The following is a 23,381-nucleotide window of genomic DNA, read 5'->3' on the forward strand; positions in this document are numbered from 1 at the left end:
CATCTGAATAACCAACTGAAGACTAGCTGAACAGAAATTTTTAAAAAATATATTTTATTGACTTTTACAGAGAGGAAGGGAGAAGGATAGAGAGTTAGAAACATTGATGAGAGAGAAACATCGATCAGCTGCCTCCTGCACACGCCCTACTGGGGATGTGCCCGCAACCAAGGGACACGTCCTTGACTGGAATTGAACCTAGGACCCTTCAGTCCGCAGGCCGACACTCTATCCACTGAGCCAAACCGGTTAGGGCCTGAACAGAAATCTTACAACCAAGATTTGCAGAATAAGCCACATGGAGACAGGTAGGAAGGGCAGAGATGAGAAAAGGGCTGGCCCCACACTTGTGTGCGGTTGAGAATCTGGAGGGATAGCTCAGCTGTAAAGGTCCCTCCTGAGGAATGTGGGGTCTCAACCCCAGCCCAGAGCACCAAAGCCAAGAAGAGGAACCCACATAACTTCTGGCTATGAAAATCAGTGAGGATTCTGTCCACTAGGGAGGCAGGAGTCTGCTAGAAACCCAGGTGCCCTCTTAAAGGGCCAGTGCACAAAACCTCATTCACAGCCACTCACCCAGGGCTTCGGCAGAATGGAGCACATTGGAGTCATGTGAAGACTCAGTTGTGTGGCACTGGGAGAGAGCTGAGAGACAGCCACCAGGGTCCCTCTGCAGGGTGCAAGCTTGGCAGGGCAGGGCCATTGGGAATTCCTTTTCCACATTGCCCACAGATGCCATCTTTCCTGGATCTATAACCTCCTCCATACTGCATCAGCCTGGAGGAATACACTAGTCCTATATTCCAAGTCCCTGTTGCCCCACCCTGCAGAGCTCTCACCCAGCTGCCTGGACTTGTGGTGTGGACTTTTTTGGAGGGCTCTTGAGGGTGAACTCAAGGGGTGTCAGAGACTGAATTGTGTGACTCTGGAGTAGGGACCATTACCATCCCATTGCCTGACCAACCCACGTGAGATCCACTAGCCCCACCCTCCTGATTCCCAATGGCCCCACCCTGCCAAGCTTGGACCCTGCAGAGGAATCAGCTGGCTATGGCCACTTGGGCCCTCAGTGCAGACTCTCTTGGAGGTCTCTGAAGGAGGCAGAGACTGAGTTGTGTAGCTCTAGGGCAGGGGCCATTTTTTCCCTTGCACACTCGACCAGCGCCCCCATTTCTGTGCTGAGATCCCCTTCACAGACCAAATCTCAGTCTGTTTGGGCCTGATGAACTCTGTTTGCCTCGCCCTGATGACTCCCTGAGACCCTGTCCCACTACAAAGGTCCGAGGGCACCGGACAGGTGATGGCTGACTTTGGTGTACCCTGAGACTTTTGTTGAGTGGCACAGTTTGAATCTGTATCAATCTGGTGAACAACACTCATCCCTACTCACTGAGAACCTACCTCATGCCACTCAAGTACCTCCAGAGGCTCTTTCAGTGGCTGAGCCTAACAGGCAGCTAGCAAACAAAGAAAGGTGAATCTTGGGGTGCCTTGGTCCTTTTGCTGACCTGCTCCACTGGCTCAGTGCTGGTGGAAGTCTGCCTTGGTGTGCAGCTTCGTCCCTCCCTCCCACACTCAGGTCCACAAGAGGCAGCCACAAACTGTGGATTGCTTTGTAGCTCCAGACAGGTAGCCCAGGGCCAGTCACAGGAAGTGCCTGACATTGACCTGCACCATAGTCCCTTCCTAAGACGCTCCAGAACCAACACACCCAGTGGCAGAGTTCAACCTCATCAGAGCATGACCCAATTATCTCCACAAGTGGCACACCCAAAGGGAGATCTTAGCAGGCACCTGACCCTCCTGGAGCAAATTATACTTTATGGGGTCAGCCCCCCCACAGGAGCTCATACATTGTGGTCGGGTCAATCCTCATGGTCAGCCAGTCCAGGGGTCAACTGCACCCACAGATGGGTCAATAGCAATCAAGACTCAACTACAACCAGAGAGTTCACATAACCCACACAAAGGGCATTTTTGGAGAACGTAGCTCAGGTTATCAGGGAGACTGTTCAGTTCCACAAGACACTTACTATATAAGGCCACCATACCAAGACTGGCAGGCATCGCAGATCTACCTAATACACATAAACAAATGCAGAGAGACAGCCAAAATGGGGAGATAAAGAAACTCGCTTCAAGTGAAACAACTTAATCAAATGGAGGCAAGCAATCTACCAAATACTAAGTTCAAAACAATGGTTATAAGAATGCTCAAAGAACTTAGGAAAAGAATAAATATACTCAGTGAGAACTTAAAGATAGTAAACATTTTTAAAAAAACATATAGAAACCATAAAAATGAACCAGTCAGAAATGAAGAAATCAATGTATACTACATGAAGCAAAGGATCGAATCAGCAATTTGGAAGACAAGGTAGAAGAAAATACCCAATCAAAGCAGCAAAAAGAAAAAAGAATTTAAAAAAATGTGGATAGTTTAAAGGAACTTTGGGACAACATCAAGCATAACAGCATACATATCATAGAAGCACCAGGAGAAGAGAGACAAGGGATTGAGAATCTATTTGAAGAAATAATGATTAAAGACTTAAAAGCTAGACTCAAAACCATAAAAATTCTAGAAGAGAACATAGACAGTAAAATCTTGGACATTTCTCATAGCAATATTTTTCTCCTTTGGCAAGGGAGACAAAAAAAAAGATAAACAAATTGGACTACATCAAACTAAAAAATTTTTGCACAGCAAAGGAAACCATGAACAAAATAAAAAAAAGACAATCCACTGAATGGGAAAACATATTTGCCAATGATACATCTGATAAGGGGTTAATATCCAAAATGTATAAAAAACTTATAAAACTCAACAGCAAAAAAACAAACAATCCAATTAAAAAATGGGCAAAGGACTTGAATAGACACTTCTCCAAAGAGGACATAGAGATGGCCAATAGACATATGAAAGAATTCTCAATGTCACTAATCAGCAGAGAAATGCAAATTAAAACCCACAATGAGCTATCACCTCACATCTGTCAGAATGGATATCACCAACAAATCAACAAACAAGTGTGGTGATGATGTGGAGAAAACGAAGCCCTTGTACACGGTTGGTGGGAATACAGATTGGTGCATCCACAGTGGAAAGCAGTATGGAGTTACCTCAAAAAATTAAAAATGGAACTGCCTTATGACCTAGCGATTCCACTCTGGTAATTTATCTGAAGAAACTGATATACCAATTCGAAAGAATATATGTACCCCTATGTTCATTGCATTGTTATTTACAATAGCCAAGATTTGGAAGCAGCCTGAGTGTCCATCAATAGATAAGTGGATAACAAAGCTGTGGTACATTTGCACAATGTAATACTATTCGGCCATAAAAAAGGGACCTGGAGAACATTATACTAACTGAAATAAACCAGTCAGAGGAAGACAGGTATCATTTGATTTCACTCATATGTGGAATTTAATGAACAAACTGAACTAACAGGCAAAATAGAGACAGACTCATAGACAGGGAGGAGACTGACAGCTGTTGGAAGCAGAGGGGCTGGAAGCTGGTTGGGGAGTGGAGGGATTGAGCAAAAAGGAAAAAAAAGTAAGAAAAAAACTAACGGACATGGACAATAGTGTGGCGATTGCCAGGATGGGGCAGAGGACGTGGAGGAGTATTATGGGGTGGATAAGTGGTGGTGGAAGAAGACTTGATTTAGGGCCATGAACACACATTCAGTGTACAGATAATGTGCTGTGGAATTGTGCACCTGAAACCTGTATAATTTGGTGAACCAGTGTCACTCCAACACATTCAATATAAGGGGGAAAAAGATGTGGTACATATATACAATGGAATATTACTCGGCCATTAAAAAGAATAAACTCTTACCATTTGTGATCATGGGCTTAGTTAAGTGAAATAAGTCAGTCAGAGAAGTGAAAATACCATATAATTTCACTTATATGTGGAATTTAAAGAACAAAATAAAGGAACAAACAAAATTGAAACAGACTCATAGACACAGAGAACAGATTGATGGTTCCCAGAGGGGGTGGGTGCTGGGGGTGGTGGTGAAAAAGGTGAAGGGATTAAGTAGCACAAATTAGTAGTTACAAAACAGTCATGGAGACATAAGTACAGCATAAGGAATATAGTCAATAATATTGTAATAACTTTGTATGGTGCCAGGTGGCTACTGGAAATATCAAGGGGGTAATCAGTTTGTAAAGTATGTGATTATCTAATCACTGAGCTGTACACCTGAAACTAATATAAAATAATACTGAATGTAAAGTGTAACTGAAAAATCAAATTAAAAATATAAAATTTTAAAAAAGAAATCAAAGCACTACTCATTTTGGACTTCAGGAAACCAGGGTTTATTTGGATAGTTACTGGCCAATTCTCATTGCAAAATGGGATAAAAATACTGGCTTTTTATCTCCATTAAGTTCCCTCCTTTTACATAAGTTTTGTTATAGAAAGTAATACTACATCTATTTAAATAGTATCTATAAGGCTGTAGCAGTCATTATTAACAATCAAAACACTATTATGAGCACCTGCCCAGGAAATGGAAGACATTGCTGATGTTCTGTGACATTTTCTCTTAGTTGCCCACTTAAGATTTCAGCCTGGTGTTGGTGTCCTTAGTCTCAGAAACCCACGTCACTCCCTATTTGTACACAGAATGGCGTGGCACGTCTGCTGCTCTTAGGGGACCCAATTCACTGTGTCGGAGAAGCGTGCCCTAGAATAGTGCTTCTCAAACGTTACCGTGCTCATTAATCACCTGGGGATCTTGTCAAAATGCAGATTATGATTCTGTAGGGCGTGTATTAATCATGCCTTTTTGTTTTTCTGTATTTCTGATGCTTTGACATTTTAGGGCCTTGCTGACTCTGGGCTAGCCAATTCCTACACATAGTAAACTCTACCTGCAAGTGTACACATTTCATATGCAAATCAACCAGTCTAAAGGCTGGACCCCAAACCACCTCCTTTATGGAGCTCTTCAATTCCAGGCCACGATTCCCCTGCCCAGTCACCCCAGGGGCAGGAACAGGACAATTAGAGACATCCTTATACCCCAAACCAGCCAATCTTAAGCCTGCTAACTCTGCAGCCAGTTCTTCGTGGAGGCCACTATAAAGCCTCTTACCCATGGTTTCCCTCTCCCTCTGCCTCCTGACTGACCCATGTGGCCCTGTGAGACATGACATGCACTCTTGTTTCGGAAACTGTAACAAACTAGTATCTTCTTGTGGTGGTTGTTAATCCTCACTCAAGGGTATTTTTTCACTGCTTTCCAGAGAGAGTGGAAAGGAGGGAGGGAGGGGAAGAGAGACAGACATTGATTCGAGACACACTGATGGGTTGCCTCCCCGCACACCCCCCGAATGGGGCCAGGGATCAAACTTGCAATCCAGGTATGTGCCCTTAACCGGGAATGAACCCCCGAGCCTTCGGTGTGCGGGCCGACGTTCTAACCCCTGAGTTCACTAGCCAGGGCACAAGCTATCTTTTTAATGGCAACTACTTCCTGATCTGTTGGCCTCACCAGACCTGAATAATAATAAAACCTACATCTCCCAACAGCCAGGGACGGGGCCTGGGGCCGCCGCTGCTGCTCTGAGAACCACATGTGTGCAGTAAGGCTCTAAATTCCTAGGCTCCTGTCCTGGACAGGGTGCTTCGGCGGGGCTCCGAGGGGAACCGGGGCATAGGCCTGTGCTGGAGCCCGGTGTGCTACAGGAATGAGATGGGGAAGTGGCCGAGGCTGTTACGCAGACAGCCCTGAGCATAGCTGCCAGTGCTTCTGTCTTCCTTTCCCTGTGATGTGGGTCCATGGCGCCTTCCTAGATAAAAGTTAAATGAAAAGCTGCAATGAAAAAGAAGCATGGCCCGAGGTCCTTAAACTAAGGCAGGCACAGTGGCATAAGGGTGGCCCGAGGCCCAAGGGAGAAAGGTTAGGACTCCGGCAGGTCAGCGGCACCGGGTACTCAGTGTGTGCTCTTCATCTGAGCCACGTCTGCCATGGGCAATGGCTGCCAGGCATGCATCCTGAGAAACCCGTCCGTCCGTCCGTCCGTCAGGAGCCCCCAGAGGACTTCTAGAGTAAGCCTGGGGAATCCAAGCAACTTCCTGGTCCCCGCAGCAACAAGCTATCCAGGTCCCTCCCCATCAGCCCTCCTGCCTGGAGGTGTAGGAGGGCTCTGTGGCTCTCCCCTCCCAGGACCTCGAGAGGATCTCAAACCTTCCGACTGAGGCCAGAGCACTTTCCTCCACCCCAGGACATGGTGGCTCCATGTGTTACTAATAAAAGCAAATCCTGATTAAGAACTATCAATTGTAAGCACTTCATGTGGTTTATCTCATCTAATCCTCACGACTCGAAGAAGTAGCTGCAATTTAAATCCTGATTTTCAAGATGAGCAAGCAAGCCCGGAGAGGTTAAGTAGCTTGCCCAAGCCACCCACTAATTGGCAGGGTCAGAATTGAAATCGGAATCCTGCAGCAGAGCCTTTGCCTGCCAATCGCTGCCTCCACGCCCAGGGCAGTGCTACTGCAGGTGCAGGCCTGGACTGCAGTGTCAGCATCAGCACCACCGGGCAGCCAACAGCCCGCCCAGCCGGGACCAGCTGAATGGAATCTGCGCTACAAGCTCTCCAGGCCCATGTGCTGCACCCTGAAGCTTGAGAAGCCCTGTATCAGAAGCAGACCCGATGGAAACTCATTTCCCAGGCCAGGCCGACAGTCATAGCACGAGTATAACTTCAAATTTAGATTTCACTGCCCGGCAGGCGTGACTCAGTGGTTGAGCGTCAACCTATGAAGCAGGTCACGGTTCGATTCCCAGTCAGGGCACATGCCCGGGTTTCGGGCTTGATCCCCAGTGTGGGGGGAAATGGGGGCAGCTGATCAATGATTCTCTCTCACCACCGATATTTCTCTATCTTTCGCCCTCTCCCTTCCTCTCTGAAATCAATAAAAATAATTTAAAAAATTTAGATGTCACTGCTTAGCTTAATGCTCTGGGAGGTGGCTTGGTATATATAGCAGAAAGACCTGGCATGGGTTCAAAACCCAGGTTCCACAGTAGTTACCTGCTAGGAACTTGGGCAAAGAACTTCACTTCTCTGAGCCTCCCTTTTCCTCATCTGGAGAATGGGCATGCAATATCTTCCTCCTAGAGTTCAGCCTGTGAGGTAACTAGATAAAGTGCTCTGCCCATGTCTAGCATCCAGGAAATGCTCCGTAAAGGGCAGCCCCAGTACCTCCTCAGAGCGTCCCAATTTTCTAACATTCATGTCCCTTGGTTCATGCTTTACAACAGTTGGAATCCTGAATTCCTTTGGTGGCCAGAACAAGGAAGATTCCATTTAGCAGGTCCGGGCGGGGCAGCTGCTGCCTGGGTGGTGCGGATGCTGATACTGCAGCTCCAGGCCTGCACCTGGAGGCAGCGATCCGCAGGCAAAGGCTCTGCTGCAGGATTCGGATTTAAATTCTGACCCTGCCAATTACCGCTTTCAAAAAGAATAAAGCTATAATTTTGGATAACTGGAGAATTGAGCTAGCTGCACAGTGCTAAAGGCATTACCATGAACACCCACGTGGGGCACGTGTGCCCGGGACTGACAAAGGTTCTAACCCCAGGGAGAGGGAGAAAGTGCTCACTCTTGAATGGTAGACATTCATATTTTAGCCGCAGCTTTGTTCCCATCTCTGTTATAGGACTGACCTGGTAATATGGTTACCGGTGGGGCAGGGATACTGGCGGTGAAAAACCCTCTCTTAACACAGAGCAAATACTGCAATGATGATCCCAGGCCCGAGCCCTGCCATCTCCAGTCCTGTACACACGGGGAAGAAGCAGTTCTACACACCCCTTGTCGCTGAGGCGTCTTACTCAGACACCGGCAGGCTTAAGGCTTAGGCAAAGAAAAGGGACCCTTTCCCTCAAAAAAGAGGAGGGAGAGAAAAGAGAGAGGATGTGGGAGAGGAAGGAGGGAGCCTCAGGGAGCATTGATGTCGAAGCTAAGCTGCCATCAAGTCTGCCTTCCAATCAGGAGAAAGGGGTACGAATAGAATTTAAAGAATTTTTTAAAAGATAAGGAAAAAAAAGTAATACTAGCTCCATTATGTAATTAAAATCCCACTGGGACGTGTCAGTAGTTACTCTTCATATCTGTAAGGAAAAAATTCAATGAAAGGGTGTGGGTGGCAAAATGAAAACCTGGGTAGACCTCATCTGATCATTATTCCCTCCTTCAGGATTTGGAGATCTCCACAAAGATATTAGACTATTTTGTATGGGGGCCCAGTTGTTTTATTGTTCTTTTAGATTCTGGCCCAGGGAGAAAACAAAACAAAACAAAAAACCCCCAAACCAAAATGGGTTCTCAGGTACCTTTACTCTAGCTCTGCTATCAAGTTATTTGTTCTTTAAAATTAAAAGAATATCCTACATAATAAAATAGTAATATGCAAATTGACAGTACCTCCGCTATGCCCGCGATTGGGCCGGGAGGCACGGGGCGGGGCGAGACTTGGGGTGGCCGGGGTAGCCGATTGGGCCGGTGGGAGGAGTGGGGGGCGGGGACTCGTGATTGGCCGCCGCGCTGCTGAGCAGGCACCAAATGGGGCCAGCAGGACGCTGAGCCTGCTCAGCGTCTGCACCATGGCTGTGCTGTGGCCCAGCGGGCCATGCGGCGGGAGTAAACGGGCCTCCAGGGCCAAGCGCATGCGCCCCCGCCCTGGCCGGCCGTGCGGCGGGAGTGAAAATTAGCCATGCAGCGGGAGTGAACGGGCCTTTGGGAGGAACCAGAAAAATGGATCTTTCCAGTTCCTGATGCTGACAGCCCTATGGGTGCCGGGGTCCTCCACCTGCAGCCCCCAGTCGCAGCCCATCAGCCCCAGTCGCAGACTGGAAGCCCCTGCCAGCAGTCCAGATGGGACCAGTGTGGCGCTGCGGTGGTGGGTGTCAGTGGGCATGCTACAGACATCAAATCACTGCCACCGAGGCCACCCCCCACACACACTCGCAAGTAGTATGGTCCAAGGGGGTGACTCCTAAGGCAAGGCTCCCATGGCAGCTGATGCTCACCATGCCAGGTGAGGAAGCCAGACCTGAAAGCCCAAGCCCCTGAGTACCCGAGCTGCAGGGCGTCGTGGGCCAGGGCCCTGAGGAGGCCCCAGGACAAGCATCTTCCCAGAGGCTGTGCAGAAGGAGGGGAGGAACCTCTGGCTAGAGGCCGGGTGAGGGATGCTGGGGTCTTTGCAGGCCAAGACAGGGCTGAGGGACACCCCCTCCCCTGCACCCCCGTGCACGAATTTCGTGCACCAGGCCTCTAGTAGTTATATAAAAACAGTATGTAAGAAAAAAATTTAGAAATTCAGATATGAATAAGGAAGGAAATAAAAATTACCCAGTCACCACACCAATAAAAAATATACATACATATTTTTAAAAATCTGATTGTACTGAGCATTCTGTATTAAATGTATTAAATGCTGTTTTTCCCCCACTTCTTCTCATCATGAACATTTCTCCATGTTATGAAATATTTTTTAAAAAGATTATTTTTAAAAGTATACTTAGTACTCTTAACAGCCCTGACTGTTAGGGATTCACACTGATTGCAATTTTTTTGCTCTTCTGTAGTGAATATCCTTTAGGTAAGTTCTTGCACACATTTCTATTTACTTTCTTATATAAATTCCTAAAAGCAGAGTTTTTGGTTCTAGGCCCTTGGTACATGTAGTTAAATGTCCGGCAGGAGGGAACCCCCATTTACATACCCAACATCCAGCAGTCTGTTCTCCTTCCTCACTAACACTGGGTATGACTAACTTCTAAATATTTGCCGTTTTGATAAGTGAGAAATACTGTTCTAATTTTTGTTTTTGATTACCAGCGAGGTTGAACATTTTTCATGTCCATTGGCTACTTGAATTTCTTTTCTGACAAACTGCCTACTCATATCCACTCCATAATGAGCATGTTTTTTGTCAATATGCAAGGATTTTTATTAGTAAGGATATTAATATTTGAAAGTCAGAAGTTGAAAATTATAATTGTTTATTAATACGACAACTGTGAAATGGTTAATATCATCAAGCATTAAAACGTTTTCTGTGGGGTGCGGTGGGGAGAGGACATAGGGGGAGGTGAAGTTAAATCAGATAAAAAAAATCTTTGTCACCAAACCTGACCCTGGAATGCTCTCTCTCTCTCTTTTTTTAATCCTCATCTGAGGATATGTCTATTGATTTTTTAGAGAGAGAGGAAGAGAGAAAGAGAGAGAAACAGCGAAATGAGAAACATCATCGATCAGTTGTCTCCCTTACATGCCCCAACGGGGGATCAAAGCCACAACCTAGGCATGTGCCCTGACTGGGAATCGAACCTGCCACCTTTTGGTACACGGGACGACGCTCCAACCACCTGAGCCATGCTGTCCAGGGCAAGAACGGATTCCTTTTTAAAGCAACCGCAATAACAAGAGAACACCAGACGTAAGCATGACGGGATGGCCTCTCGGGCTGAGTCCTGTGCCTGCGGTAGGTAGTACCTTCCGGTTCATCTGTTGCAGGACAGCGGATAGGAAAGAGCATTCAATAGGCACCTACTCACGTGGGCCCAGCCCCAGCAGCCACAGGAAGGGCGGGCATTTTGCAGAGGTTCTAGTTTGTTTTAGAGCCAACCAGTCAGTGGTCCAGATTCTGAGTTCCTGTGTGCCAGTTGGAGTGAGCTGAGTGATCAGAAGATCCCATAAAAATGGATCCAGCTCCACCCTCAGGGTGGACAGGACTGGAGAAGATTTAAGGAAGCTACAACAGTGCTCGCCTCACTGTTCCTAAGAGGCAGGGCCACATCCACCTTAAGACGTGGATGCCTGAGGGCTCCCCCCAGAGGCGGGGCACAGACTAACTCTGGACTCTCCCAGGCAAGGAGACACCTCTATATACACACTTGATGCAGGAGGAGAAAACGCGGCCAGCCAGGTTGCGAGCTTTACGACCATCTGCACTTGGGGGCCAACCCAGGTCCCTAATTACAGGGCAGGTATTCAGGTCGGATGCTTGCCATTCACATGGGCTCTGTGTCTGCGAAGGCATGTGTCCAGGCTACGACTGTTCAAAAATAGAACAGGAAGCCCTGTTCTCCAAAAGCTGGAGAGAAGGCTGCAGCACAGGAGTGCCAATTGGGAGAGAGGATTTCACTTGTGGGGAGGGCCTCTGAGATGAGACGAGAGGCACCTGCTCCAGGCGCAGAAAGACATCACAGACGGTGATGGACGGAAGCGGGTGTCAAGTTGCCGGCTGCGTTTCCACATCACACCCAGATTCCCCGGTGAGCAGGACGGGACACCCACCAGTCTACCGTGGGTACCAGGCCCCTGGCCAATCCCCACTAAAACAGATTTTTCTTTTCTTTTGTAATCAGTAGTAGATAAGTGAAGGGGAGCTAAGGAAAGAGAAAAAGGAGTGGACGGGTAAGGGGACTATTTAGTACATGGCCAGCTCGGCGTTCATTCCCCCTGTATCTCTTCTTCCAAACATAGATCTTGATTTTCCTCTGGGGAACACCTTTCTCCCACACAGTCCAGGGGGTTCCCCTGGGGTGGACCCTGCCCCACCTCTCGAAGGGCTTGGAAGGCCCTCTCAAGGGGATCTTGGTAGCTAATAAAGTCATCATCCCAGACAATCTGTGTAAGGCTTATAGGTTAAAGAGCTCCCATGTGCAAAAAGCCCGGGGCTTCGGGGCTTGCTGGTTTCCTAAACTCAGGCATAAACCTGTCTCGTGGTTCGCCAGCTTAAGATTCCAAAGACCCTCATGGCATTAACTGTCCCCCAGAGAAGTACCACGGGGCTTCCTCTTGAGTGGGAGCAGGAGCAAGTACAGAGGATATTGATCGTGGATCTAGGTCTTTTCGGAAAGGACCAAGTCTAGGGATGATCAGATTATGCTCTGCAAATCTGATACCTACTTAAATCGGGGTGGGGTGGGGGTGGGGGGTACCTGGAGCCCCTGGTGGAGACAGGAAGAGTTAGGATTTGGCAGCTCCATAGCAGAAGACAGACTAAAACCTACCCATACAGAAAAGGCGACGGCACAGGGAGCTGCTTTTGAAGTAGATTTCTGCTTTTCAGCAAGCGGTAGGCACAGAAAGAGCCGCTGTGCAAGGCCTGGCCAAGCACGCGTTTGCAGACTGCACTGCCGGAGAGCTGAGGAGCCGCTCTTCAGCCGTGCCCCCAATTTCGGATTCTTCCAAAATCGAGGGTGACCGTATAATCCCTTCAATGTCTGCCGACCCTCTACCAGAGATGTACTGAGTTATATCTTAAGCCATAAGAAGCTGGGTGGATGGGCTGGAATCTGGACCCGGTTTCTCTCCTAGCTGCTGGTGTCACTGGCAATCCGTGCAGCTCCTTGGCTTGTCACTGCCTCGTTCCAATCTCTGCCTCTGTGTTCACATGGCCATCTTCCCGGTGAGGTCTCTATACCCAAACCTTTCTCTCCTTTCTCTTTATAAAGACGCCAGTCACTGGATGTAGGGCCTGCCCTAACCCAATACAACCTCAGCATAACTCGACGGTATCTGGGGCCCTATTTCCAAATACAGTCACATTTACAGGGAAGGGGTAGATAGGATTGGAGTGCATTTTTTGTGTGGTTGTTAATCCTCACCTGAGGATATTTTTCCCACTGGTTTTTCGGAGCGTGGAAAGAAGGGAGGGAGCGTGTGTGTGCTCGAGAAACACCAACATGAGAGAGACACATCAATTGGTTGTCTCCCACACGTACCCCATCTGAGGGCTGGGAGTGAACCTACAACCCAGGTATGTGTCCCTGACCCGGAATAGAAGCCGTGACTCTTTGATGTGCAGGCTGATGCACCAACCACTTAGCCACACTGGCCAGGGTGAGCACTTTTTTTTTTTTTTTTTTAAGGAGTCACAGTTTGACCTACTACACAGGGCAAACAAGGTCCATAATAGAGATGAGAGAAGGGGGAGTTAACTGTTTGGCCACTGCTAAAACAAGATAAATCACCTCTGCTTTGAGAAAAGATATAAAACAATAAGCGGAAGCTGGCAGCCCTCTTCCATCTCTGCACTCCCCACTCTGGAGTGAGTTGTGGCACATTATAGGACTGTTGGGAGAATAAAACCCCAATCATTAGTGTTCCAATGAAACGTACTCCATAAAGCTGAAAACAAAATCTGAATCCTTTCCCTCCTCCTCCTCAGATGCTCCACCGAAGACTCCCCACAGTGGAGGGGTTGTGAGGGGAGAGCCCTCCCTGTAAGGAATCTGCTCTTTGAATGTGAAGCACATACCTGGTTCTGATTAATCAGAATAGGGACATTGTGAGCCACTTTAATTTAATTTTTCCACTTCTGATTAAATAGCAGCGCAGCAAGTTATTAGCTTTCACACATCCATCTGAACACCTAATCATCTAGGAAACAATCCCAGGAACACAAAGAAGCCTGTGAGAGTGAAGTTGGAAATGGTGCACATCTGGCACATCTGGAAGGACTGAATCTACCATTCACATTATTTCAGGATGGTTAACACACCCCTCCTCCCCCATCCCTCAGGTAGCACAGAAATGCCAAGATGGAGCCGAGCGTCCGAGGCGATGGCTCTCAGAGCCAGGTGTGAGCGAATCCTGGAGCAGCATGTCACCCTCCCCTCTGTCTCCTCAGGGCTGGGCTTCCTGCCAGGCCTCCAGCATGCACTCAACCAAACCGGAAATGAAGGTTCAGAGATGCAGTGGCCCCCTGCATTTCTGGGCATTTCCGGCCTGTCTGAAAAACTGGTTGGCAAAAGGACATCCCAGTGCCCAGCTCTTGGGGGATGATCAACCACAGTTGCTGAATGAATGAACACATGGGAGCATGTGAGAGGCCACGAAGACTCTCCCATCTTGGTTCTTTTGTGCTGTGGCATCCCAGGCCCCTGTCAAGCAAATACGGAGCGCCTGAAGATCACACAACTGCTGCGGCATCTAGGTGGAATCAGTAGATTCTAGAGAATGGCAGACCACTATGCCACACTGCCCCTCTTCTAATAATTTAATTGTTAACATGTTAAAAGCACTTGAAATCATCACAGCATGAGGTTTTTAAAAATAACACCCAATGAGTCTTACCCCTAGTTAGTATTCACTAGAGAGAAACATTGAAACAAATTAAATACTAGCAATCTGATTCTCTTCTGTGTCCCATTTAGCCACATAATATGGAACACGACTTTTTTCTAGCTCAAGTATATTGATGGATCATTTGACAGTAGCTATTATAATTAAAATGTGCATCTTTATGACCCAGAAATTCCTGGAGAAACACTTGCACATGTACAAGAATGCTCATTGCAGCACTGCCGGAAACTATAGTGGCAAAAAAGTCCCACATTTGTAACCAACACGTCCATTCTATGGAATGCTATTCATGAGGCACACAGCCATACACAGACTTGAAAGACATGCAATTTGAATGGTTTGGAGAAAGTCGTGTTGCAGAAGTTATATATGATACCATTTGTGTTAAAGCATACATAGCAATACTAGACATTTTCTATGGGTACATATCTACATATATAAAAGCCTAAGTGACCGCTATGACCGAATGACTGCAACGACCGGTCAGCCAGTCGCTATGATGCGCACTTACCAACAGGGGGTAGACACTCAATGCAGGAGCTGCCCCCTGGTGGTCAGTGCACTGCCACAGCCAACCTCTTTTGACCAGCTGGCGGCGGCGGCATCCAGCGTCCATTCCTTCTGCACCCGGCCTGGTGACTGTTGCCTCCTCTTCCGACCCTGCCTGGGGCCTTTGGGCCCCGGGCTGGGATGGGGAACCGGGGGTAGGTGGCAGCAGATGCGGCCCTTTTCCCAGGGGGGCTGAGGGCCAGCTCCCTCCTCAGGGCTGGCGGCCAAACTCTCTCCCTCTGTCCCTCCCCCCAGCTGGCAGGCCCCAATCGGCCTGGCCCTGATTGGCCCTGATCACTGGCCAGGCCTAGGGACCCCACCCATGCACAAATTCGTGCACTGGGCCTCTAGTATCTATACTAATAAAAGGGTAATATGCTAATTAGACTGGACGTCTTCCAGACAAAGCCACGGTGGCAGCGGCTGAGGCAGAGGCGGTTAGGGGTGATCAGGCTGGCAGGGGAGCAGTTAGGGGCATCAGGCCGGCAGGCAGAGGTGGTTAGGGGCGATCAGGCAGGCAGACAGACAGGTGAGTGGTTAGGAGCCAGCGGTCCCGGATTGCGAGAGGGATCCTGGATTGGAGAGGGTGCAGGCTGGGCTGAGGGAACCCACCCCCCCATGCACGAATTTCGTGCACCGGGCCTCTAGTATCTAGATATAAATGCAAGAAAAAAATGTTCACCAACATATCCCAGATGAACAACAATGTTTACCTCTCGGGGAGGAACTAAGCTTGAAGCAGTATTAAAGTATTAAAGTGGCCTTTAACATGTATTAATGTATTACTTACATAATATCAGAATTACTTTTTAAAAAACAACAACATGAAAAGAAAATGAAAAACAAAGTATGTACTACTTTGTTTCTTATGGCATTTGTTCTCTGTGAATTTTTTTATTTAGCTGGAGATAAAATGTTAAATTAAAAAGTGTCCCCTAGGATCTCAGGAAGGAACACAGACTTTGACAAGAGTATTACAAAAGTATGAAACCACCTCGCTGAAGAGAGTTGGGGGGAAAGTGCTGACCTAAGTAACTTTGGAAATGAGCGGAGTCTGTAAGACTAAGGGAAAGAAACGGCATGTAAGCACCGTGCTCTAGTTGATAAAGTTGTTCCTGCAGGGACATTGGTTAAAAATTTTGATACTGCTCTGGGTGCAGACCGGAATTGAACCATTACATGGACAATGTATGGTGGAAACCAGGTTTCCTGCTGTTGGAGTGGAAATTTACAGGTAAGTGAGGGAGGAGGCTAGAATGATCCAACAGAGCAATAGATTCGAGGTGGAGACGTCAGTGTGAACTCATATAGTAGGTACAGAGGGTTACATATAGACATATTTATAGGTAGGTATATATACCCTTGGGTTAGTATACACACATATTTTCTCCTTGCTCTGTCAGCAGAGAGGGACTAGACGCACGACACTCCCGTAGCAATGAGCATACCTGGGGCCCAGTTATTAGTTTCTGATACCATTCTTCAATAAAAGGAATCAGGACTCACTGGAGAAATGGCTGATTCTAGGACAGGGACAAGATATATAAGATGAGCCTGGAGATTGTAGTACCAGAAAGTAAGGAATTGCTAAAAAAAAATAAAGTAAAAGAACCCTACCTGGATTCTTTTGGTTCTTGATGGGTGTATGTCAAAAGGACCTAGGAGCCAACTGAAAAGTTTCCAATGGTCAACACTGGAACAATTTGAGCAAATAATAATAAAGTAGTATTGGATTAGATCCCAAAGTATAAATTAAAGATCCGTGAGTCCATATTGATATAAATAAATAACCGAAGAGCAAATACATGGAGAGAAGACATATTTCCCTTTGGGAAGGATTCCAAATAACATATGCAGACACTCCATTCTCACGGGACACTCCTCAGATGTGGGCTGTGCATACTGACTTCCTTCAAAGACTTCTGCATGGAAAAAGGTTGGTGTAGGGAGTAACTCCACAGTGGAGAAACGTGACAAATGCAGCCTCAGCCAGGTGATCCAGGTCAACATCACAGTGATAAACCATGCTGATAGTATATTAGCCTTCATGTGATGTGGGAGAAGGCACATCTGTGGTATTCACCCCCAAAACCCATAACCGAAGGCTAATTGTGCAACAACAACAACAAAACAACAACAAACAACAACAACAAAAAAAATCAAATTTCAACAGATGATCTTCCTGCAAATTACCTGACCAATACTGCTCAAAACTGTCAAGGTCACAAAAAACAAAGGAAGTCTGAAAAACTGGCACAGCCAAGTGGTTCAACAGCTGTGACAAATGTACCAAACTAATACAAGAGGCGAGCAATGGGGGACACTTCCTGGGTGGGTGGGGGTGGGGGGGGGCACTTGGAAGCTCTCTTAATCTCAATATTTCTGTCAATCTAAAGCTGTCCTAAAAAATAAAGTGTATTAAAAAGCGTCTCCTTAATTCATACACAATTTTCTATTTCTTCTTAAAAAATAAAGCCACAATCTAAGTACAGACTTCAAATTTACAAGGAGAGGTCATGGAATTTTTTTTTCTGAGGAGAGATTTTAGAACTAGGGGGCCAACTGCTTGAGACTACAGCTGAAACTCGGATTTGGCGGCTTGGGGCAGTTGACCACAAAGGCCCTGCGGCACCCAGGGACGGCTGCTCAAGCCAAGTGTGTAGTTGCCTTGAAATGGGCATTTGTGGGGTCACTGTTGAGCAAAATGGCGCCTATGATGGGTGAGGGTAGGGTCATCGTCAGCCTTGTGTGTAACTCTCAGTCTACCCTGTCTGCCCCCTGACTTATCCCAATAGCAGCTGATTTCGATGAGGGCAATAGCTGGTTAGAGCCGGAGCAGACAAGGCCTGGTGAGGCCCCATCACTCCTCCACTCAAAATCTTTCATCTCCTGCACCTCTCTGCCTCGTTTACTACCCTCCAGTTACACCGGGCTCCTAGCCATCCCTCAAACCTGCCAAGCATGCTCCTGCCTCAGTGCCTTTGCACGGCTGTTTTATCTTCCTGGAATGCTCTTGCCCTGCAAACCTCAGGATTTGCCCCCACCACTCCTTTTGTCTCTGTTCAAATGCCACCGATCAGAGAAGCTTTGTGGCTAAACCAGCAACTCCCATATCATGGCTTAATATTTCTTTCCCTGTACTATATGTTGCCTATTTAATCGCTTATTATCTATCCTCCCCAAATAGAAGGTGATTTCCATGAGAGCAGAGACTTGACCTTTTTTTGGTTCACTGTTGTATCACCAACACCTAGGATAGAACCTAATACTTAGCAAGCGCTCAATACTATCGGTTGAATGAATACATGAATAAATAAAAGATTTTTTACATTCCAGTATGGTGAATAATATGTGTTGATAAACAATAAGTACACTCACACTGTATTTCTCAGTCCCTTCTATTCTTTAAAGCTCAGAAAATTACCTTCTTCACAACTCTTCTTTATCCTATCCTATCTAATAAAGAGGGAATATGCTAATTGACCATCACCCCATCACAAAGATGGCTGCACCCACAGCTGAGGCCAAATTCCCATAAGGAGCCTTAACGAGCAATCAGCAGGGACCTGAGGCTACGCTCTCCCCCACCCCCGTGGGGCTTGACAGGGGACCTCAGGCCACGGCCCCCACCGGGCAGGGCTTGACAGGGGACCTCAAGGTGCGCTTCCGGTCCTGGTGCTGGGCTAGGGGGCCTCAGGCTGCTCCCCCCGCCCCAGCACCAGGCCGGGGGACCTCAGGCCGCGCCCCCCACCCAGTGGGGCTTGACAGAGGACCTCAGGCTGTGCCCGCTGCCCCAGCACTGGGCCAGGGGACCTGAGGCTGCGTCCCCCTGCCTGGCTGGGCTTGACAGGGGACCTCAGGCCATGCCCCCCACCCAGTGGGGCTTGACAAGAGATCTCAGGCTGTGTCTCGCACCTGGCGGGGCTTGACGGAGGACCTCAAGGCACGCCCCCCGCCCTGATCTGGGATGGGGGACCTCAGGCCACGCCCCCCTCCTGGTGCCAGGCCAGGGGACCTGAGGCTACACCCCCTGCCCAGCAGGGCTTGACAAAGGTGGGATTGTCTGGGTCTGGATCTAGCCCAATGGGGAGGGGGGCAGCTGGGTCTGGGTCTCACACGAGTTTGAGGTGCATGTGGGTGGGCGGGGACTTGACTCTGGGTCCCATGGTGAGCCCCAGACTCTCAGGAGGAAGATTTTCATATAAATTTTACTAATTTTCTTTCATCTCTGACACTTTTATTATAAAGGACAAATAGCAATATTAAATTATTTCCTCTAATTAATTCCCTTTAATGTGGATGAATTTCATGCACCGGGTCACTAGTCTCAGTATAAAAGTATACGCACACATAGTGAATTATTCATCAAAATTATTTAAGTGGGTCCTATATGTCAAATCACTATGGTGGCCACCAGGGATACAAAAGTGAGTAAGACCCACTTTCCAATTTCCAGGATTTCCATCCATCCATCCATCCATCCATCCATCCATCCATCCATCCATCCATCCATCCATCGATCCTTCTGAGGCTCTGCTAAGAGCCAGACGTGCATGTTTAAGTAGATTTGGTACGTCACTGTGCCTTTCTCTCTGGATTGCTAACCCTCCGAATGGCAGAGCACTGAGGAATTTAGTTGTAGCTAAGCCAGTGCCTAATTCTCTGACCTTAAAAATCATCAAACTCTGAGTATTAGTTCCTCATCTGTAAACAGGGTCTGAGACGCCGGGACATCCTGCCTCCCAGCGCTGCTGGGAGCTTCACATGAGACGATCCAAAAATAAATGTGTTTTCTACACCGTCGAGTCCTAAACACATATAAGGGATTCTCAGTCAGTAAGCGCTAAAAACAAAAATAAACCCAGACAAACACAACCCAAGCTCAACCCTCTCCTCAGACTGCTTCTCAGCGGGCCTCCCAGCTTGAGGCAGCTGCTGCTGCTGGCGGGCCCACTCTGCCATCACTCAAACATCCTACAGTTGGACACAAGTCAGGGTAGGTGGCCCAATTCCTGTCAAGGTGAGCCTGTGCAGAGTAAGTAGGCCATCAATAATCTTTGGTTAGCGTTTGATTCAAGCACCCACCAGCTCTTCCCGCCCTCGCGCCCCTCTACTGAGGATCTGTTAGCTATTGTGTGCTGTTCTGAAGCTTTAGCAGCCCCTCATTCTCCTTTTACATTAAAAAAAAAAACTTGCTTGGCTGATTTAAAAAAATTTTTTTTTCTAAGACGGAGCTTGCTAGTGAATGGAAGTGATTCCTGAATGGTGACATATAAACATCCTTGACCAGGCCAGTCCTCTTCAAAGGGAAGATACTGTAAGTCCTCCAAAGTCTAATCAAAGTGGATAAGCAGGAGGAGGGGGGATAGAATAGAATATGAGGCAAAACAAGAGGGAGATGGAGCAAGCAAAGAGAGAAAATACAGGTGAGAATGTCCTTCCCAGAGCGACGACTGAATTTCTCCACAAGCTCCTAAACTTTCAAGCTGCTCTCTATTTTTAAAATATATATTTTTGTTGATTTCAGAGAGGAATGGAGAGGGAGAGAGAGACAGAAACATCGATGAGAGGGAGTCATTGATCGGCTGCCTCCTACACACCCCCTACTTGGGATCGAGCCTGCAACCTGGGCATATGCCCTGACCGGGAACCAAACTGTGACCTCCTGGTTCATAGGTTGACACTCAACCACAGAGCCATGCCGGCTGGGCTCTAGCTTCTATATTTACGCTGTCTTCCTGATGGGGTGCACGATATTGTCAGCATTAACTGAAAAGGTGGAAGCTTTCAGACAGAGCTGGCAAATTTATTCTCTGGAAACAAAGACTCTGCTCCTCTCTGTGTTCTCACCTATAAGAGCTAAAATGGTTTCAAATGAAATACTTAGACGAAATGATTCCCCTCCCCCACCCTTTTTCCCACAGGACCCCCATGTCCTAGGCTGCAGTAACAGCACCTACAGTAATAATGATGAATCTGCTGGCGACCTTGCACGGAGCACTGAGTCTGAGCCAGGTATGGCACTAGCCATCACACAGGCACCGCCAACTGCAGGCAGCCGATCTGCACTGAGAAGCCAGTGCCCCTTTCCCCTGTTTACTTCAGGGTCCAGGACCTTGCGTTGGTCGTGTGCTGATGGACGCTCACTCCTACCGACATATGGCTTCTCTCTATTCTTTTCTTTTTTCTTCTGGAAAAATTGCAAACATATACAAACAGAGAAAAGTAAAACAACCACATGTGTACCTGTCACCCAGTTTCAACAATTAATATTTTGCCAGTCCCATTTCATTTACTTCTACACCCAACTGTTTCTTTTAGGGGATATTGTAAAGCAAACACCAGACATTGTACCATTTCATCACAACCCCTTGGTATTTATCTTTCTTTTTAAATTTTTATTTTATTGATTTGAGAGAGAGAGAGAGAGAGAGAAAAGAAGAGGGGGAGAAAAAGGGAGAGAGAGAGAGAGAGAGAGAGATATTTGTTGTTTCACTTATTTATACATACATTGATTGATCTGATTCATTGACTGATATGATTCTTGTATGTGCCCTGACTGGGGATCAAACCCTCAACCTTGGCGTATCCGGACCATGTTCCAACCAACCAACTAACCAACTTAGCTGCCCGGCCAGGGCCCCTTGGTATTTTTCATCTTTTCAGAGTCACTGTTATTTAAGTGTGGATGGTGGGGGTGTGATGTACATAGAATATAATTTGCACTGTTCCTATATTAACTGACCAAACCTAAGCCATAGTACGAATTGTTCAAGAAGCCATATTACTATTATTAGTTAATGAAACAAGGGGTAGAAACTAGATTTACACCTATGACTGGGGCTAAGGACGGGTGATAAAATTAATATAGTTATCTCGAGTTCTGAGGAGGATGGTCAGAAGGAAACCCCAACTACTGGAGAAAATGGGGTGCAGGACATCCCTCCCTCTTTGGAGCTTACAAGACTGTTTGACAAGGCTTCAGCCCTGTCCATGCTGGTGCCGAATATAGGAACTGGGGAGTGCACGAAGGAGGAGAAGCTGAAAACATGGATTGACAGTGTGCACATACTGCTAAGTAAGTAGATATGTAACTGTTTACCACCTGGGCTTAATTACCTAGCAGAATAATGAACAGGTCTGTCTTTAAAATCCTATTGGAGTCCTGGCCAGTGTGGCTTAGTTGGTTTAGAACATCGTCCCATACACAAAAACGTTGCAGGTTCGATTCCCAGTTGGGGCACATATGGAAGCCAACCAAATGATGTCTCTCTCTCTCTTTCTCTCTCCCTCCCTCTTCCTTTCCTCTTTCTCTAAGATCAATTTAAAAACCCTCAGGCGAGGATTTAAAAACATCCGATTGAATTCCAGAGTGGATTCCAGAGATTCAAACTCTCCAAGAGCTCTCCAGGCACTTTGGTCTCTGAATAGATGCACTTGCAGCTTTATGGAACCCCTTAGGCTCCGCTTTGATGGGAGGCATGGCATGTCCGGAGCCAATGGCTGCCTCTTCTAGCTCCGATCAAGTCAAAGGTTTGGCAAAAATCTCTCCTCGAACTGCTCCGCTGTGCTGGGAGAGTTTGGAACCCTAAACCAGGCCTGTGGATTTACGTGATTTCCAGTTTCCTTAAAGCAGCGGTTCTGGGCGCTTGCAAACAATATGTAGGGCCCGGCCCTTCTTCTGACTTGTGAAATTAGGATCTCGGGTCGTGTATGTGCCTCCAGGTGGAGACCTTCTGCCACAAAACAAAGGCATGTCGTGAACACCAAGGCTGGCTTTCTTCCCCATCCTTCTTTGTCAGGTTCATCTTTTTCCTCAAAGCTTTTGACATAGAAGAGGCATGCGCCTTTTAGGTTTGATTATTCAGGTCATGCTGGCTTCATGAAAGGGACTGAGGGAAATTTTCATCTTATGCTATAGGCTGAAATAGTTTTGATAACAAAGGATATACCTGGTTTTTGAAGACTAGATTGTATGCAGTTATAAGACCATGAAGGCCTTTTAAAAAAGTGTAAAAAAAGGTATAAAATTTTTCTAAAATATTCTGTGGTTATTGGTCTATTCAGGTGTTATATTTCTTAAGGGGTAATTTTGATAATTGATATTTTGCTAGGAAATTTTCCGTTTTCTCTAGATTTTTAAATTTATTACCAAAGATTTTCATGTATGATGCTTTTATTATTTTTTAGCCGAAACCGGTTTGGCTCAGTGGATAGAGCGTTGGCCTGTTGGACTGAGGGGTCCCGGGTTCGATTCTGGTCAAGGGCATATACCTTGGTTGTGGGCACATCCCAGGTGGGGGATGTGCAGGAGGCAGCTGATCGATGTTTCTCTCTCATCGATGTTTCTAACTCTCTGTCTCTCGCCCTTCCTCTCTGTGAAGAATCAATAAAATATATTAAAAAAATAAAAATATAATTTTTTATTCATTTCCCAATTAGTAATTATTTTATTTCTCATTCTAATATTGCTTTTCAAATTTCCTGCACTGTCATAACAATAACTAATGTTTATTGATCACTGATCATGTGCTAGACACTTGGTTCAACTGCTTTACTGGTACTAACTCATTGAACCCTCATGACAAGTTTATGAAGTAGGTACTCTTAAAAAAAGTTATTTTTTTCAATTACAGTTTACATTCAATATTAACCTGTTTTAGTTTCAGACGTACAGCATAGTGGTTAGAAAA

The 23,381-nt window shown here is 46.8% G+C and overlaps 1 protein-coding gene across 2 annotated transcripts in view; it reads right to left on the reverse strand.

The window, feature by feature from the left end:
- ATXN7L1 (ataxin 7 like 1) overlaps positions 1-23,381 on the reverse strand; it is a 227,482-nt gene that overhangs the window by 85,137 nt on the left and 118,964 nt on the right. The gene's annotated exons all lie outside the window — the stretch shown is intronic.

This window comes from Eptesicus fuscus, chromosome 14, assembly GCF_027574615.1.
Source record: "Eptesicus fuscus isolate TK198812 chromosome 14, DD_ASM_mEF_20220401, whole genome shotgun sequence".
Taxonomy (NCBI): domain Eukaryota; kingdom Metazoa; phylum Chordata; class Mammalia; order Chiroptera; family Vespertilionidae; genus Eptesicus; species Eptesicus fuscus.